General features: G+C 35.4%; 1 pseudogene; it reads left to right on the top strand.

The window, feature by feature from the left end:
• Positions 1-15: 15 nt before the first annotated feature.
• LOC107692090 (heat-stable enterotoxin receptor-like) lies at positions 16-11552 on the top strand (annotated as a pseudogene).
• Positions 11553-11759: the final 207 nt, after the last annotated feature.

Raw genomic sequence — 11759 nt, 5'->3', positions numbered from 1 at the left:
GGTGAATATGTGCCAATGGAGGGGGATGAGGTGACCTACAAAGTGTGTCCTGTTCCTCCCAAGAACATAAAGTTCCAAGCCGTTGAGGTGGTCATCACAAACCTGTCTTCCGGAAGGAAGCACGAGACCTGGTCTGGGCAAGTTATCAGCTCCTAGCTCACACATTCAGAGCCCAACAGAAGAATAAAGGCAGAGAGGGAGAGATAAAAGGAGGAGTTTAACTCGAGGTGCTCATGCTGGTGTAAAATGGTGTTGTGTGTAAGTAGGATAGGGATGGAATAGCAATTAGGGTTATGCAACTGTTGTTTTCTCCGGCCTGGCAAATTAGCAACAGGAAGTCGTGAGAAGTCTGTTTGGAAAATGTTTTGGGATGCAAGTCAGATGAGCTTTAATATAGCATTGGCAGAACATAACATAACTGTGAAACAAAAGCAGCAGTGTTGCCCTTGTTTGAGATTTCGTAATTTTGTAATTAATAATGTATTTATTTTCATTTTATGTACAGAGACATTTGAGTTCATTGTGATGTGTATGTTCAAGTCATTTATGTAAAACTGATTTCCTAAAATCAATTAATGTACATCATTGGAAACTTCCATTTCTTTAATTGTGATTGATGGGACTGATATTAGTTTTCTGTATGAAAGCTACAAATCCCAAAATCACAGTAGTTAATTTTGTCAAGAACAATGCTTCTTATGATAATTCTAATAAAACTGAAATAACATAATCAATGCTGTGTTTTTTTCTTCCTCAATGTTTCTTATCCATTAAAGCATATTTTAAGTTGACATATTCTACTTTCAGTTTTACAGATAAAAAAAAAACAAAAAAAAAACATTTTTTTAATTCCATCCAGGTTATGAAAATGAAGTGCTAATAAAGATAAAATTCAACTGTGAGAATATGCCAAAGTAAATGTTTTATCCGGAATTAAAATAAATATTAAAGGGGTCATATGATGCGATTTCAATTTTTCCTCTCTCTTTGGAGTGTTACTAAGACCGATGAGCTTTGTAAAAATCGACGCGTTTCAGAAAGGCGGGGCATAGAGGAGAAACAATAATGTACAGTATGTGGAAAATAATGTGTTTTTTGAACCTTAAACCGCATCAACACATTTCATTACACCAAATACACAAAATAATGTTCTTCTTAGCAGCATCACATGACCCCTTTAAAATGAAACAATGAAACAATGAAAAAGAAATACACATATCATATAGTATTATTATCCAGTGGCAAAAACTTCAAAACGGTTCCAAATTGTAAAACTTTCACCAGTGTCAAAGCATAGTGTAGTGGCATGTAGTGCCATCTATTGGCGGAAAGGAAGCGAGGGGTGGGGTGTTCAGTGGGCGGCATGTGCACAAATGACAACTAGAGGGAGCAGTACATCATATAAACTAGAGATTGTGGTTATGTATAAATTCTTTGTTATTATGTTAAACAAAAGAAACACAAGATTTTAATTAATGACAACTAACTACAATATGCTAAATTGATATTATAGTTTGAATCCAATTTGAATTGTTTAAGGATTTATTTGTTTATTTTTCTACTTGTTTTTCTAAAGGGGAATCACCAATTTTCTGTTAACTTCAGAGGGTTTCAAACCATTTACTACTTGAAAAAAATGCTGCACCAGTAGCCCCTGTGAGGGGGTCTGAATTTTAAACGATCTTGCAGTCAGTTCTGGTAATTCCGTTGACATACTCTATAGAAACTGTACTATATATAAAGTGTCTTCACACTGATTGTTGTTAATTATTTCTGGAATGCAGGGGAGGAGGGATGTGCTCTGCTGGGACCAACCTGCACTTATGACACTTTCCAAATGGCTGCTGAGTATGTTAGATTTTGCTTTTACAGTTCTTTGTCTGTATTGTACGTTTCCTTGTTTCTTGCTTTAGACCATGCTGCCTAGATCCTTAGAAATCCACTTTAAATCAGTTATTGTATTCATCCCTTGTGAAAAAGAATTGTATCTAACCGTGTTACTGTAAATGTGCACTTGTAGTGTATTTCAAATCTTAAAAGTATATTTAAAAAAAAAAACTGGACTTGCAGATAATATAATTTAAATGAAATAAAAGTCAGCTTTCATGAGTTTTGTAATACACTTTTAAAAAGTGTACTTTATAATAATGTCAAATTGAAAGGTCATTTTAAATCATTATATTTTAATAATCTTTTGTTGTGCTTTAAAAGACGTATTTTGATGTCTTGACTAACATACTAAAGCACATGATTATAATTTAAACTGTAGTGTTTTATTCAATATTACATTTAAAGTTAATATATTTTAAATATACTAAATTGCAACATCATCAACACAAATGTGTAATTACAAATATATTTAAATACATGACGAATGTTCCAATAGAAGTTACATTAAAGTATATTTAAGTTTGCCATAAATGCATTCAGTACATTTAGCAGTACTGAGTGCACTTTACAATAAGGTTCATTAGTTAACATTAGTTAACTACTTTAGTTAACATGAACTAAGAATAAACAATACTACTACAGCATTTATTAATCTTAGTTAATGTTAATTTCAACATTTACTAATGCATTATTAAAATCAAAAGTTGTGCTTAGTTAATTTAGTTAATGCAATGTGAATTAACATGAACTAACAATGAACGACTGTATTTTCATTAACTAAAGATTAATAAATTATAAATGTATTGTTCATTGTTTATGTTATTTAATACATTAACTAACATTAACTAATGGAACCTTATTGTAAAGTGTTACCATATTTTTAAAAGTATATTATTTCTGTAGTAAGTATTATTTTTTAAAAGTATATCAAGTAATGATATGAGTTATGCATTAAGCTTTGAGTCATTAACTCAAACCATTTAAAGAATTGGATAATGAATGTTTATGTCTACTTACCAGGCAGGTACGGTTGACTAACAAAACTAAAACTAAAAAATATGCTGTTTAGTGACTGAAAAAGTTAGTGTAAGTTTAGAAAATGATCATAAAGCAAGGCAATTTTCGTGTAATTTGAAACAGAGTTTACTGTATTTAGAAGAACATGTGATATGTTTGTGATCACTTTTGTAGTCTGGAGATTGGTCTGAACCTCAACATCTCAGCCGGAAGCTTTGGATTGTCTTGTGACTTCAAGAGAGTTCTGACTCGACTTCTGCCTCCAGCAAGAAAAATCTCCAGCTTCTTCTTTTACTTTTGGAATTTCCAAGATCATATCAAGCCTTTATGGAAAACAGCGTATATATACAAGAAACAGAATAACACAGAGGACTGTTTCTGGTGAGTATGTAGTGACAGTATGATAGTAGTTTTCAACAACAGAAGAGGTATTCCCATTCGGTTTTCTGTTTGATTTTGGGTCTTGTCTGTAGGTACATAAATGCTCTTGAGGTGGCTTCAGGCAATTTTTCCCCTAGTTTACAGAAAATTGTGATTCTGCGAAAAGAGGAAGAGCTCAGTACAGCTCTGGCAAGCCATGACCGGGAGAGTAACTGTGAGACCTTGATTTATTTGAATATTAAGGAAATAACAACCTTAGTTTGTAAATGTTTTACTTACGGTAATTTATGCCTTAATGTGTGTGTCTCTGGTCAAAACATTCCACTTTTAGATTCAAAAATCTTCCAAAAGTCTGAAAAGTTGCAGTGTGATTTTTTACAGTGGTCATTTTATGTGACACACCTGACAACATCATGGATCTGAAGAAGGGCACTGTGGACTCTGATAATGAAATCGCTTTTCTTCTGATTGACCTTTACAAGTCAGTCAACTCTTGCTTTCTTTAATCTAGAGAGCTAATAATGTAGTTCATATCTACTGTTCATGACTAAATGTACATGGATAGCCAGCTAACTGAGTAATATAACTGTGTTGATCTCAAAAAGCCTAATTTAAAAAGTCTACAAAGACTGGAAATTCAGAAGCAATACCAACTTTCTCTCACAGCGACAGATATTACAATGGGCCATCTAACGCTGCTATGAAGAATGTCCTGGTGCTAACAATGCCAAGACAACACAAGACAATACACCATTGACACTTCCCAGCTAACTGAGTAATATAACTGTGTTGATCTCAAAAAGCCTAATTTAAAAAGTCTACAAAGACTGGAAATTCAGAAGCAATACCAACTTTCTCTCACAGCGACAGATATTACAATGGGCCATCTAACACTGCTATGAAGAATGTCCTGGTGCTAACAATGCCAAGACAACACAAGACAATACATCATTGACACTTCTGGTAACAACACGGTGGGTAACGTTTTTATTTATCTCCAATTTATGTCCTGACAGGTCAAAACATATTCTGAAATTCAAACAGAATCACAATTCATTCTGTGCCAGAAATGTCATTTTCCTTGGTATATTTATTTCTTAGCTTGCATTTTACCTCCACTATATGGACAAAAGTATTACACCAACATTGCATTATAAATACATAGACATTAATATGGAGCTGGTCCCCCGTTGCAGCTATAATATCTTCCACTCTTCTGGAAAGGCTTTCCACACAATTTTGAAGTGTTTCCATGGGAATTTTTGCCCATTTATCCAGTAGCACAGTTGTGAGGTCAGGCGCTGATGCTGGATGAGAAGCCCTGGCTTGCAATCTCCAGTTCATCCCAAAGGTGTTTGATTGAGTTGAGGTCAGAGCTCTGTGCGGGCCAGTCAAGTTCTTCCACATCAGACTCATTTAAGGCATCAGACTGCCAAACAGAGAAGTGTGATTCATCACTCCTCAGAACAGGTTTCCACTGCTCCAGAGTCCAGTGGCAGCGTGTTTTACAGCTCTCCATCTGACTCTTGGCATTAAACTTGGTGATTTGAGGCTTGCATGCAGCTGCTCAGACATGGAAACCCATTCCATGAAGCTCCCTCCGCACAGTTTTTGTTAATGCCAGTGGAATTTTGGAACAGCTATGGAATATCTTCAGCTATGGAATCAGCAGAGCGCTGGCAAATTTTACGCACCATGTTCCTTAGGACTCGGTGACGCTGCTCTGTGACTTTACAGGGTCTTCTGCTTCATGGCTGAGTTGCTGCTGTTCCTAAATGTTTCTATTTTCCAATAATAACACTTACAGCTTACCGTGAAATATCTAGCAGGGATGAACTTTTACCACCTGCAAAAGTTCACTGAGCTCTTCAGAATAACCCTTTTTGTTCACAAATGTTTGGAAATGCAGACTGCATGGCTCTGTGCTTAATTTTATATTCCTGTGGCACTGGGTCTGATTGAGACGCCTGAATTAAATAATTAAGAGGTGTGTGCTAATACATTTGCCATGTAGTGTATATTAAATACACACATGTAAATATCAATCAGTAAATACAGTACATTTACAATACATTATTGTTCAAAAGTTTGGGGTCAGTAAGATTTTTTTTAATTAATACTTTTAGCAAGGATCCATTAAATTGGTCAAAAGTGATAGTAAAGACATTCACAATGTTACAAAAGATTTCTATTTCAAACAAATGCTGTTCTTTTGAATGTTCAATTCATTGAAGAATCCTGAAAAAAAGTGTATCAGTTTCCACAAAAATATTAAGCATGACAATTGCTTTCAACATTGGTAATAATAAGAAATGTTTTTGGAGCACCATATCACCATATTAGAATGATTTTAAAAGATCATGTGACACTGAAGTCTGGAGTAATGGAATCATTCAGTTTTGCCACAGGAACAAATGTAAATTTTTTTAATTAAATGTTTAAATATATTAAAATGGAAAAAAGTTATTTGAAATTGTTGTAATATTTAATAATATTATGGTTTTACTGTATTATTGATTGAATAAATGCAGCCTTGGTGAGTATAAGAGACTTTAAAAATGATTAAAAAATCTTGCCAACTGCAAACTTTACGATTGTGTATTTTTCATTTTTGTTGCATAATTTTGCCACACGCTCATTTTCACACATTAAATATTGACTTTATTTATTTCACTCATTGTTTAGGTAATCATAGGTTTTTTAAATGCAATAATTTATATTTTTATGATAGACTTTAAAATTGTATATAATGTTATGTAATATAAAAGACATATACAGGTGCATCTCAATAAATTAGAATGTCGTGGAAAAGTTCATTTATTTCAGTAATTCAACTCAAATTGTGAAACTCGTGTATTAAATAAATTCAATGCACACAGACTGAAGTAGTTTAAGTCTTTGGTTCTTTTAATTGTGATGATTTTGGCTCACATTTAACAAAAACCCACCAATTCACTATCTCAACAAATTAGAATACTTCATAAGACCAATAAAAAAAAAACTCAGCTGATCCCCCATCAACCTATGGGAATACGACACCTATCTAAGCATTCATATATATGGTCCCTCAGTATTATCAGCAGTTTTCGCATTGCTCAATAGCTAATTACCCTCCTCCATCCCCAACTCCTCCTCTGTCAGTCAGGATTCAGCCTTCTGATTCTCCTTTGAATCAGACTAATTCTAAAATGTGTACATAACATTATTGAACTTTAACGATATCTGCAATACATTTATGCTGGTTCTGTTCTGTTTACCCTGGGGGGTTATCGCTGCTCTCCCTGCGCAGGGAGTTCTTGCCTAGAACAGAACCATACCGCCAATCCAAACTGTATGCCTGTATGCCTATTACGCCTTTAGAGTCGAATGAGTGGAATATGATCAGTCTGAAGATAATGCACTGGCATCAAAGTTATTATAAAAGTAAATGTTTTTAAAATGTTAAAATGTTTCTTTATCATTTTTTATATTTATCTCTTGTCATTAGATTGAGGAAGACTCTACACAAAATAGTAGCTTCATCCTACGCTGTGCACGCTACGATAAAAAAGTACTGTACAATTACTCACTTTTATCAAAAATTATTCTGTTGCTCTGAGTTTTTGTAATAAGTTGGTTTCTTTATAGATTGTTATCCTTATGGAATTAAGGCTCACAGATGGAAGCTTCACTGAAAGACAGAGGATAGAGCTCAGCACAGTAGGGATTTCATTCTCTTCACTGAATAATAAAACACTGGCATTGAATCATTTTAAGATAAAACTTTTATCTTAAGAAAGATAGTAACTTTCTCTTGTTCACAACCGATATCATAATGCCACTTCCATTTCAGCTATTGAAAATTGATAATTACTACCTGACCAAATTTATTGAGTATTACAATTAGTATTTTGGCATGTTTGAATATGAAGAGAGAGGATCCCTTAGAGTGAGTATTACAATGAGCCTCGTTTAATCAAATCAAAGGTGTCTTAAATTCTGATGTAGTACACAAACACTATAATATGTTTTGATTTATTATTTTAGCATGTACTTAATGATAAGATTTCATACCCAGAAGAGACCTTCATGGACTGGCAGTTTAAGATCTCTGTCATGTATGTCATTGCAAAGGTAATGGAATGATACAGGTGTTTATATCTTCATTTAGTAATTTTTTTAATGCAAAATGTATTATTTATTTATTTATTTGTTTGTTTGTATATAGCAGTGCCTGGAGAAATTGTTCAAAGGAATAGTTCACCCAAAATGTAAAATTTGCTGAAAATGTACTCACCCTCAGGCCGTCCAAGATGTAGATGAGTTTGTTTCTTCATCAGAAATTTAGCATTACATCACTTGCTCACCAATGGATCCTCTGCAGTGAATGGGTGCCGTCAGAATGAGAGTTCGAACAGCTGATAAAAACATAATAATCAACAAGTCCTCTACCCATAATATTGCCCTCTCCAGTGAAAAGCAAAATGTATTATTTATTTATTTATTTGTTTGTTTGTATATAGCAGTGCCTGGAGAAATTGTTCAAAGGAATAGTTCACCCAAAATGTAAAATTTGCTGAAAATGTACTCACCCTCAGGCCGTCCAAGATGTAGATGAGTTTGTTTCTTCATCAGAAATTTAGCATTACATCACTTGCTCACCAATGGATCCTCTGCAGTGAATGGGTGCCGTCAGAATGAGAGTTCGAACAGCTGATAAAAACATAATAATCAACAAGTCCTCTACCCATAATATTGCTCTCTCCAGTGAAAAGTCATCTCATCTGAATCAGGAGAGAAATATGCACAGATCAAGCACTGTTTACAACTGAAAACAGATCTAAACAAATATGTCGGTGGGTTTTAATGTGAGAGGACAGCAGAGGATGGACTTTTTCACTGGAGGAAGCGTTTTTATGGATTATAAACGTTTTAAAGTTAAAAAGCCTTAATGATTCTTTTAATATTTCTTAAGATGCAGGTTTTTGCTTCACAAAACATTAATTAATGGACTTGAGTCGTGTCGATTGTGGATTATTTTCAGAAAATTTTCATTTTTGGGTGAACTCTTCCTTTAAATTCAAAATGCATTATTTAGTGCTTTGCATTTAGCTGTGTCTGGATGGATGGTTTAATATTGACCTACTAGAGATGATATATACGTATCATAAATGGTTATGTGAATGTACTGTACTAACATAGTTTCTTGTATGAACTCTTTGCCCTCCTGCAGGGCATGTCTTATGTCCATGCAAGCATCATTGCAGTCCACGGACGTCTGCGTGGTTGATAACCGTATGGTAGTGAAGATTGCAGACTTTGGCTTCAATACAATTCTCACTCCCAGTAAAGGTGAAAGGGTGGTTTATTTTTATCCTGGAAAAGAAGTGCACATTCTATACAAGCTCCTGCTCTAATCGTACTGGTGAGAGAAAGATTTATAGAAAGCTGCATAAAAATACACAATCATCAATGCCACCTACTGGTGATTACCCATCATGCATGCATTTGTTGTTACATGTGATGTTTAATTGTAAAAGGATAGTTCAGCCAAAAATGAAAATTCTGTACTCAATCACAAAAAGTGCTTTTTCAGAATAATATGCTGGTAGCTCTAATACATACAAGTACAATGAACGGGGACTGAAGCTTTAAAGTTGCTAAAAGGTTTTATATTTGCATTATAAAGATTCAAATTATGTTGTTTTACCTGTTGTTTTATGAAAAATGTGTGGATTATACAAAATTACTTAAAATATAATTATGAACTAACATATTGTCATGTGCAATTACATACGCCCCACAGACCGACAATTAGATAGATAAAGATTTTATTTTTGTCAAGTTACCTTTATTTATATAGCGCTTTTGACAATACAGATTGTGTCAAAGCCGCTTTAAAGGCGGGCGTAGAAGGTGCGATTTTTGCTGTCATAGGAGCTTGCAGACGATTTTTTCTCTAGGGAGAAAATCGCAGATGCTCGCATGGTCGCGGCTCGTACCGTGTGAGAAGAATTACGGGCCGATCCGAGAACGTTAGGAGCACCTCCCGTCCTCCCGAAAATTTTCAAACATGTCAAAAAAAAAAATCGGACGCCGTCGGTTTAAATTCGTGGCGTATGTGCGGTTGAACGAGACGATTTGGCGATCCATCTTCTTCTTCTTCTAATAATAACGTTTTATGGCGGATGGCAAACCTGGCGATCCATCTGAAGTTGACCAATCAGAAGATGACAAAAACCACAGAAGAAGAAGGTCACAATGGCGGCGCCACGCCTAATTTGGACATTAGAGAAGGGCGTTCCTGTAGCCATACCAGTACAGTAGGCTTGTTTGAGATGAGCAAAATCTGCGCAGAACCGATCACTGCACTTTGGATGGGATAAATGCAGAGCACTAATTCCACGTCACATCACTTTCACTTAAAGTAAGTTATTGCTTGAATCCATAAACTTTATTCAACAAAATGAAACTAAATGATTTAAAAAGTGTTATAAATAAAACTCAGCGTTAAATCCCACAATGATTTGTCATTGTCAAAAACAAGTAAAACAAAATTGTTCTGCAAATCTGTTGTTGGCCATGTAAACAAAAAAATAATTTAAATGATTTTTATAAATCAGTATTGCTCAATATCCAGTCAATATCAGACACATGTTAAAACCAGCTAGAACAGCAGTTTGTCTAAAGGCTTGTGGTCAGATTAATCATTAATAATGTCATTTCCAGGTGTAAACCGAGAGAGGAGAGAAGGATATGAAAGTGAGAAGGATGGGGTGAAGAACATCTGCACTGAAACGGATAATTCATTTCAGGTGAGTGTTCAGAGAAAACTGTAGAAAACTGCATTCATACAATAGTATAGAACAGGTGTGCCCAATCCTGTTCCTGGAGATCTACCTACCTACTCCAACACAGCTGTCTGTAATTATCAAGTGCTACCTAAAGGCGGGCGTACACGGTGCGATTTTTGATGTCGTACGAGCTCGCAGGCGATTTGTTTTTTTCTCTCGGGAGAAAATCGCAGATGCTCGCATGGTCGCGCGGCTCGTACCGTGTGAGAAGAATTACGGGCCGATCCGAGAACGTTAGGAGCACCTCCCGTCCTCCCGAAAATTTTCAAACATGTCAAAAAAAAAAATCGGACGCCGTCGGTTTAAATTCGTGGCGTATGTGCGGTTGAACGAGACGATTTGGCGATCCATCTTCTTCTTCTTCTAATAATAACGTTTTATGGCGGATGGCAAACCTGGCGATCCATCTGAAGTTGACCAATCAGAAGATGACAAAAACCACAGAAGAAGAAGGTCACAATGGCGGCGCCACGCCTAATTTGGACATTAGAGAAGGGCGTTCCTGTAGCCATACCAGTACAGTAGGCGTTAACTGTCAACTTGAGCTTTGAATCCGTGGCGGAAGGAAGTAGTTCCGCACAAAAGAGGGTTTTATTAGGCACTCCGTTGTTTCTTGTTTAATTACACACATGTTCCGTCGAACTGTTGTATAAACGCAATATCACTCTCGTACTCGAGCGATACCGGCTCTATATCAGCGGCTGTGACTGCCTGCGGCATCGTGCCTCTGGCCTAATCACAGCCATACTGATATAGAGCCGATATCGCTCGAGTACGAGAGTGATATTGCTCCTATATAGTAATTTTTCCATGCACTTTTGTAATTTCTATTATTTTTATATTTCTAAATAGCAATAATTTAATTTCAGTTTGAGTAATTTTAGTACTTCAACTTAATATTATATGATTTTAGTTATTTGTGGAGGCAACTTTTTTAATTTTCGAAGTTTTTTTTTTTTTAAAGATTACGTTTTTTTATAAGTTTTATATTTTATTTTATTTCACCTTTATTTAAATAATCGAAAACCATTTTCAATAGTTTTAGTTACAATAACAGAACTGGTCCTCATATACACTACAGCGTAAAGGAAAAGAAACAACATACTGGTTGACGGGAGTTACAGGGCAACATTACTATTTACCATCACCTCCAACAGCGCGATTTGACCATTTTATGATCCTTATTTTAATCCTTAAAACTCGACTTTGAACTCGTTACTTAGATTTCATCACTGTGAACTCTCCTCCCGGCAGGGAAAACTTCCAGAATCTGCAGCAGGATCTGTCTCAAATGATAAAGACATGCCTGGAGAAGCGGCCCTCCAGCTTGTGGAAGAGAAAGACCCTTTCAGCACACCACAGGAAGCTCATAGTGGAAGTGGAAATGGATTGCACAGAGCAGCCAGAGTATCTAGACCTGGCCATTGGTGACAGTTTTAGCACATACCTGCAAAGCCAACCCTAAACATACTAACACTCTGCCACATGAGCATCTTGCTAACAGAACTGGATTTCATTGTAAATCACTGCAAAATGTGAATACTGTATATTTGGATTTATTAAAACAAACAAACATGATACTTAGTGTTATAGAGTTGCATGCTGTGATTTTAAGCACTGTACAACAAACTGCAGTAT

This window comes from Sinocyclocheilus anshuiensis, unplaced genomic scaffold, assembly GCF_001515605.1.
Source record: "Sinocyclocheilus anshuiensis isolate Anshui unplaced genomic scaffold, SAMN03320099.WGS_v1.1 scaffold726, whole genome shotgun sequence".
In the NCBI taxonomy this organism is placed as follows: domain Eukaryota; kingdom Metazoa; phylum Chordata; class Actinopteri; order Cypriniformes; family Cyprinidae; genus Sinocyclocheilus; species Sinocyclocheilus anshuiensis.
The sequence above is the reverse complement of the archived record's forward strand: the minus strand, read 5'-3'. Positions and strand labels throughout refer to the sequence as shown.